Here is a 7,130-nt window from a genome sequence, read left to right as displayed (position 1 = left end):
CGGGCAGCTTTGGAACTGACCGTGGCAGGAGTGTGTACAGCACAGAAATGGGCAAACACCGCACATCGGAGTTTTTTCTCTCCTGCTGCCAGAGAGCTCATTTACCAACTAGAGAGTCAAAACCACCTCCAGCTAGTTTGAGTCTGGTGTAATTTTCACCTTGGGGTGTTCAGCACCTTGCTCAGCCCTCACTCCCTTCCCAGCTTCTCCTCAAAGCCTCCCCAGCCTGAGATGCTCTATCTGGTCTCTGATTTCTGGGGGGGCGACCTGAGTCATCACAGCCCCCACGCCAGCAGCTCCCCGGTCTCCCTGCGAAGGCCACGTGTCAGGACCAGCAGGGCCAGGCCTGGACAGCTGCCAGCAGTGGGCAAAGCGTCAGCAGCCGTGAGTGTCCCAGGCCTCACTGGGCACACAAGGAGGTGATGCACTCTTTCCAGCCACCCGCGGCTGAGTGCTGCCTGTGAGCCCCAACTTCTGAGTGCTTAGCGACGGAACGAGCAAGGTTTTGAATAACAAGCCCTGGTTGTTGGGGTGAGGTAACAGTGGAACCACTGTCTCAGCCCCGAAGAATGTTTCTGTTTCCTTCTGGCATTAATGGTGACCCCTGAAGGAGGCCTACTTGCAGCCTCGGGCCACCGGAGAGAGGGCAGCTCACGACTTCAGTTTTCACAGCCGCCTCAGGCTGGCGGCTCTCTCTGGGTCGTGTTAGAGGTGCTGGTGTCCTGAGACCCGCACCTCCCAGGGCGGCCGAGAAGCAGTCTTTGCTGCGGACACCTGGCAGTGGCAGCAAAGAGGAAGTGGCGGGTGGGGCCAGTCCCCACCGTCCCGGACTCCCCTGGGTGCAAAACCCAGCGCCTGAACCCCCTTTGCCTCCCCGGGGTTCTTTAGGACCCTTTCTCTACTTTGGCCTAAGTCTCACCTGTCTGAGGATTCGGTCATTTTATTAATTTTTTTTTTCCTTTCTGATGAATCACCCCCCACCTCACAAATGGAAACCAGGACTCCGTACCGTCAGAGAAGGGAGCTGTGGAAAGACAGACAGCAGGCGGACAGCTTGGCTTTTCTACCGGCCTTACGCATCTTCCTCCTTGGACAGAGTGTGACTGCCCCGTTTCCCATCTCTCTTGCTCTCTCTCTTAGTGGGAAATACAGAAGGGCCAGAGGAAGTAGGCTCGGGGCCTGGGTCTGGAGGGAAACCTGTCCAAGAAGGAAAAGGCAAAGGTTTCCCACTAAGAGCATCTTCTTCTCTGACCCAGGGCCCGGCTTCTCAGGTTGTTCTGTAGCCAATGGGGCAAACCAGCATGCCTTGGGAGAGGTGCGGCCAGAGTGGTCCTTCATAGCATGGATGGTGGGACTTCGCACCACATGCTTTAAACATGTGGTCAGGAGAGACCAGTCCCTGGAGAAGGACATCATGCTTGGTGACGTGGACAGGCAGCCAAGAAAAGGGAGGCTCTTCGGGAGGTGGACCGACACAGTGTCTGGGACCGTGGGTTCGGGCAGAGGAGCCCCTGTGAGGCTGGTGCAGGACGGGGCACTGCACGGGGACCAGCACGATGGCTCCCAGCAACAATGACAGCACTTGTTTTGAACACAAGCAAGGATGGCGGACCCCTAGTCAGCTTCTGTGGCCTGCTGACGGTGTCAGGAGCCGCCAGGCTCCTCACGCAGGGCGAAATCCCCTGGACTGTCCGAGGGTCCTAGAAATGGTCTCTGTGTTTCAGGATCAGTGTTACGCCATGGCTCCCGCGAGCACTTGGTAAAATCAGCTCACCCTGCGCTGGGAAACACTGCTTCCCATCTCCCCAAACCTCTCAGATTCGGTACAATTGGTCTGAGCTCTCGAATGCTTCTAGAACTTTCTTCCAGGCTAGTTCTGTGGGTCACACAGATGGCCGGTACCAGGGTCACTTGGAAAGTCCGTGGCAAAGGCAAATGCCGGAAGCCCATTCCAGACCTATTCGGCCAAACACATAGAAGTTGGGGACCCGGAAGAGGAAGGTTTGCAAAGCGGGGTCTGAACTGGAGGGGGCGGTGAGAACAGACCGATCCTGGAACAAGTGCCCAGAGCAAGAATCCAATTCGGTTAACCCCAGCAGCACTAGCTGCTGCACACATACACAGATGTGGGGAATCGAGGAGGGGCTTGGGCAAAACATGGAGATAAAAGATAATGGAATCTGCCCCTCACCCCCTTTTAAAAGCCCCCTCTTGTGCGCAGAGCCGCCCGTTGGTCTTTCCTCGTAGCAGAGAAGACGCCCGGACGTTTTCACCACCACAAATGCCTCCTCACGAGAGAGCTTTGTGCGACTGAATTTTATTGACCTGGGAGGAGACCCCGTGAAGCGGGGGGCTCTGGGCCAGGCTGGGGAGGTTTCTGAAATGATGGAGGAGGAAAGGGCTGCCCCCCTGCCGAAGAGCAGCGCCCCGTCTCTGTGCTCTTGTGCTGCTGGGAAAACATCTCCCACTTGGCGGAGTTCTCTGGCTCTGCCCTGTCGCCAACATAAACTTGGAAGCAGCCCCGGCATTCCTGATCCCCTCCTCTGCCTCCCAGCAGCTCTGCTCAGCGTCTGTTTTATAACCAGTCTGTGAACACTGCGGGCTTCGGGGCCCGGCCCCAGGCCCTTCCTTTCTTCCCTCTGCGTCCCCGTCCCCAGCCCCACCATTCTGAGAGTCACCGTGGGAGCTTCCGCTAAGAGCTCCTTTCCTGAAACCCAGATGCGTTCAAGCAAAAAAGGCAACCGTGATCGGGGTCTGAGGGCTGCTCAGTCTCTGCCTGCCTCTGTCGTCTAATCGTAAGGTGACCGGATTTTAACATTGGTAAAGTGGGACAAAAGCAGGACACCATTGATAAAACTCATATCCTGGTGAAATAGCCACATGGCAGCCGAACACCGTGTACCCTAGCTTGTCGTGCATTCTTTCCAAAAATTGGGACTTTTTTAAAACACCGCGGGACATGGGAAAAATTGTTAAAAATTGGGACTGTCCGGCCAAAAGCAGGACGTCTGGTCACCTTAGTCTAATGGGAGGGAGACCGGTCTCCTTTCTCTAAGGAGGCTCAGAGCAGGGACGAAGCAAGGCTTGTGAGGCTTTGGGCTTCTCTAAGCTAAGATGCTCTGAGCACTTCCAGGGTGTTGAGCGTTTGGTTTCGAAGCGTAGATGGAAAGGTTCGTCTCCGGTAGTTTGGACACGTTATCAGGAGAGACCAGTCGCTGGAAAAAGATAAATTAGTGGATAAGCGTAACAGAGGAAGGCCCAGTGGCTTCACACTTGGCTCCAACACTGCCAGGCGTGAGGATGGCGCAGAACCAGCCTGTGTGCCATGCTGTTGGTCCTGGTATTGCTGATGGGCACCCACTGCAGCACCTGACACCACCGGCCCCACGGTGGGCATGGCCAGAGGTAGGAATTCTTCATGGGGAGGTCCGGTCTTGTTCTCGGTCATACAGAGGGGACTTTGTCCCTTCATCAGCCCGGAGGGCTCATCCTTAAAGAAGAGGGCTTGGGCGCTCTGTTCGTTAGTTTTCTTTTACTGTTGCTGACCGCATACTTGGTGGGGCGCCCCAGGCACAGTTCCCCCCGCACACCAACCACAGTGCTGGAGTTGGGCACCATGTCACCCTCTTCCTCCGGGCCATCTCTTCCCCTGCAGTCATCGTCTTCCGATGCTCCTGGGACTCCCCAGTTCCCTCTGGAAATTGGGACAGCTCTCCCTACGCCTCTCAGGCCGAGAAACTGGACCAGGACATTTGAGACAGAAGAGCCAGTCCCATCCCTTACATCAGCGGTTCTCAACCTTCCTCATGCCATGACCTTTTCAGACAGTTCCTCATGTGGTGGTGACCCCCCAACCATAACATTATTTTTGTTGCTACTTCATCACTGTCATTTTGCTGCTGTGATGAATCGGGTGAGCCCCGTGAAAGGACCATTCTATCCCCAAAGGGGTCAGGACCCACAGGTTGAGAACCATTGCAGTAAAGGTTAGTGATTGGAACCTACCGGGGTGCCCCGGGAGCCCTCGTGGTGCAGTGGTTACATGTTCGAGGCCACCGGGGAGCAGCGGTTTCACCATGGCACTGAGCTTGTTTGGTATGGTTTTGAGCCAAACTGGCATACTTGGGAAGGGTTGGAAACCTCCCGTGTGCATTTCAGCGGGAGGGAGAATTCGTTTCTTTTCCGTTCCCGGAGTCCCTGGGGTGCAGAGGCCTGACGGGCTCAGCTGCTCACAGAGATGCTGGGGTTTCTGAGAAGAAAGGCTTGGTGAACTACCTCTCCCTGAACCCCAGGCAGCACAGTTCTGTGCTCAGAGTCAGTGGACAGTGGTCCCCAAAGGACCCTTGGAATCTGTCAGCACCCCCCACCCACCCCACACACACCCTGCAGAATGGAGGGTGGGGGCTGGGCTGCATGCACAAAGCTTCAACCAGTGGCGGCAGTGACGACACTTGCTCTCTCGATCCGGGACTCCGGCCACTGACACGTGGCACTCCAAGCATCCCAGGGCTTGGTCACTCCCTCACGGGGCCCACCCCATCACACGCCTATTGCTAGCATCAGCACCCCTGCCAGCGGAGCAGCCTGAGCACCTGGCACCCACCATCGCCCAGCCAGCTTTGCCGGGCGCCTCCCAGAGCGGTCCTCCACACCACCTGCACAGCGAGGCCGGGAGGGTGTCATCAGAGGGGTGGGCTGCTCCCATTTCTACATCTCAAAGAATTGCCTGAGGGGCATCACTTGTCCCTCAGGTGAATATTTGCTTTGGACGCCTGTGCTCTGAGGGCCCAGGCTGGGGCCAGAAGAGAGAGGCAGAGAGGGGGAGTCTGTGCCCCGAGGAACGGAGAAAACAGGCCAGATGGCCACGGCTTGCTGTGTCCTGGAGGACCATGCTGGCCAGGGAGGGAGGTGGACAGTTTAGTGCCAGAAAACACTTCCTGGCCAGCTATGATGCCTCTCTGTGCCTCATCCCAGATGCAGTTTGAACGCCAGCACTTCCCTTGTTCTGGGGAACATGCTAGAACAGACCCCAGACTGCAGCAGAATGAGCAGACCTGTCTCGGAAGAAGCACAAACCGACTCCTCCGTTGGAGGGAGGCTGGTGAGATGTCACCTCACGTCTCAAGTGGGCATGCTACCAGGTGATGAGTCATCATGTAAATATCTGATGTTCAGGATGTAGTTTCCTGGTTACAAATTGAACATTTTGAAAGCGTTGTGATTAGTCACGAAAACAATATGTAATTATATATTGTGAAATATTTATTTCTAATGACACATCAATGAAATGTTCTCTGAAGCATGGGATAGCATGGGTAACAGTCTTCATGCCCGGTACTCGTATGTGGGCGTATCTGCAGGTGGGTGGACCCGCCTGGAGACGGATAGAGGAGCGCTGTCTCGGTTCCTAAGTCCATCAGAGAGATGTGTTTTCTGATGGTCTTAGGCGACCCCCGTGAAAGGGTTGTTCGACACCTCCCCTTCCCCCACAGCCCCCAACCCTGTAAGGGGTCGCGACCCACAGGTTGAGAACCGCTGCTCCAAGGAGCTCTCTGGCGGAACCTCCTCAAGACGACAGCTCATCCGTCCTTTGGGCAATCTCTGGTCCTATCAACCTTCTCCAGCACAAAAGAGGGGGGTGATGTGAGGGGGACGATGCAGTAGCTACCCCACTGGGCTCGAACGTGGTGAAGCTTGTGAGGAGGGGGCCTGGCTGGGTTTCGCTTGGGGGACATTTGATGGCTCTGAGTCAGAGTGGATGGGACGGCACCTCACCACCCTCTCCACCTTTCTGATGAATAAATTAATGTGCGGGAGGGGTCAGAACAGCCCATGTTACTCGTCATGTCAGGTGGGAGGCACCGCTCTCCTGGTCTTGGATCTTGCTGCTATTCTTCTATTCCCAGCAGCGAACACAGACTGGACGTGGTTGCACACTGGACCATGGGGGGAGCAGCAGCCCACGAAGGGAGACCACCACGGGCAGCCTGACCTTCCCCCACAGCAGCCACGAAGGCTCACTCCTGGGACGGTCTCAGCGCTCCCACTTGCATTTGCCGTGGGGAACAGCAGCCCAGGCTTTAATTCACAGACCTCGGTGAATTACCGCCCGGTCTGATTGATCATTCATAGTACAATGTTTATTTCTAACAGGAAATTAATTTTGGAAACTCAGTGGGTGATTAAATTAAATTGCTAAACCATTCCATTTGCTAAGGAGGGAGAAGGCGGGGAGTGGCCAAGAGACTTACGAGATGAATTGAGACAAGCCCAGGCTCAGAAGAGGGGAGGCTGGAGGGGTGGTGGGGGCTCACCCCCGCTGCAGAGACGCAAGTCCTCAGACCTCTGGGACAGAACAACGGCCTTGGACATGTGAGGTCACCGCACCCATGGCCTCTCTGAGTTCGTTCTGAAAGGAAAGCGCCGTGCAGGCGGGATGAGCGCATAGAAGGCAGCACACCTAGCACAGGTGGGGTGGGGAGAGGCAGAGGCTGTGCACCATGCTCTCTGGAAGGCTTCGCTGCGTGGGTCTGGCTCAGGCCTCTGATGAGGTTGCAGACAGATGCCAGCAGGGGCTGCAGTCACCTGAAGGCTTGACTGGGGCTGGAGGAGCCACTTCGGAGATGGTGGCTCCCGCCCAGGGCTGTTGGCAGGAGGCCTCCGTCCCTTGTCATGGGGGCCACTTCCTAGGACAGTTCGAGGGTCCGCCCAGCAGAGCGGCAACTTCCCGCAGAGCTAGTGGTGTGAGAAAGAGGGAGACAGGAAGTCAGGGGCTCAGAGCATCAGCAGCACGGGCACGTCTGCTTTAACTACGTGTAAGCAAACACACCCTTTGGAAAGGAGCGTCAAACATATGTGGGCATCGTCGGAAGCCGCCTCAGATATGTGCCCATTATTTGCTGCCATGTAACAAATCACCCCACTATTAATGGCTCAAAATAACACAATGAATTTCTTTTTCTGGCTCACGCTCCTGGAGGTTGGCTGGACTCGGCCTGAGGGTGTTAGATACGATCTGCGGTCTGCGATCTGCCTGCGTGGGTGCCGTTGTCATGATAAACGGGTCTGGGTAGGTCCCACCTGGGTGGTGGCATTGAACTGAGCCCTGAAGAACCAGGAGGAGGAGGAGG

The sequence above is a fragment of the Echinops telfairi genome, unplaced genomic scaffold (assembly GCF_000313985.2).
Source record: "Echinops telfairi isolate 266 unplaced genomic scaffold, ASM31398v2 ScPeMD7_7413;HRSCAF=8451, whole genome shotgun sequence".
NCBI lineage: Eukaryota > Metazoa > Chordata > Mammalia > Afrosoricida > Tenrecidae > Echinops > Echinops telfairi.
Note: the sequence above shows the minus strand (reverse complement) of the source record.